Genomic DNA, 814 nt, shown 5'->3' on the forward strand with positions numbered 1-814 from the left:
TTGTCAGTTACTGGGAGTAGGGGTGGGGGTGGAACAGTAAAGCACAGGGGAGGGGATAGACACATAGTTTGGGTGTTGGGGAGGGTGATACACAAGAAGGGGGAGGAAGGTGGAAGAACAAGGTAGACAGGGAGACACTGAGGCAGGTCTGCATGGGCTAAATGGGACAGAGGTTAATACTGATGTATGCTCAAACTTAGAATAACAGGGCTTTGTGATACAAGGATTGAGGCATAGTCTGAATGGGTAAAAGAGGAGAAATAATGTTAAGATGCTTCACTGTCTTATGAATACTAGTTTCCTTTGCCTACTATTATAAGATAGACACTTGAGTAGGATAGAAAGGAATATCGGGAAACATGATTACAAAAAGCTTGTGATCCTGTCTTCAGCCTATAACTGATTGGAATACCTAAAAGGGGTTCTAGAACTTGCTCAGTGAAAGGCTTCTTGCAGAGCCTTTGTAGTGTATAGGACCTTAGGTGGAATCTTAAGCCCCAACCACAACCTTCTGAGGTGGGACATTTCCATTTAAAAGAACAAGCAGACCAGCCTGGAGCAGCTAGAGGAACAGAAGATAATTCTTGAAGGAATACCAGCAGGAAAAATCCAAACAAAAATGTCTGTCACAACTGTAAAGGTAGAAATTTTGTTTAAAAAAAAAGGGGGGAGGGGAGGAGTAGGAGGAACAAACAAGATGGTAAATCAGGTAGAAGTGCAGTGAGGAGCTCCATCAGCAACAACACAGAATACCAAGAGGACCAAGCAGGCTCAGGGGATGGTGGCAGAACTCTGAACCACATATAAAGGAATA

Source organism: Chrysochloris asiatica, unplaced genomic scaffold (assembly GCF_000296735.1).
Source record: "Chrysochloris asiatica unplaced genomic scaffold, ChrAsi1.0 scaffold00001, whole genome shotgun sequence".
NCBI classification, from domain to species: domain Eukaryota; kingdom Metazoa; phylum Chordata; class Mammalia; order Afrosoricida; family Chrysochloridae; genus Chrysochloris; species Chrysochloris asiatica.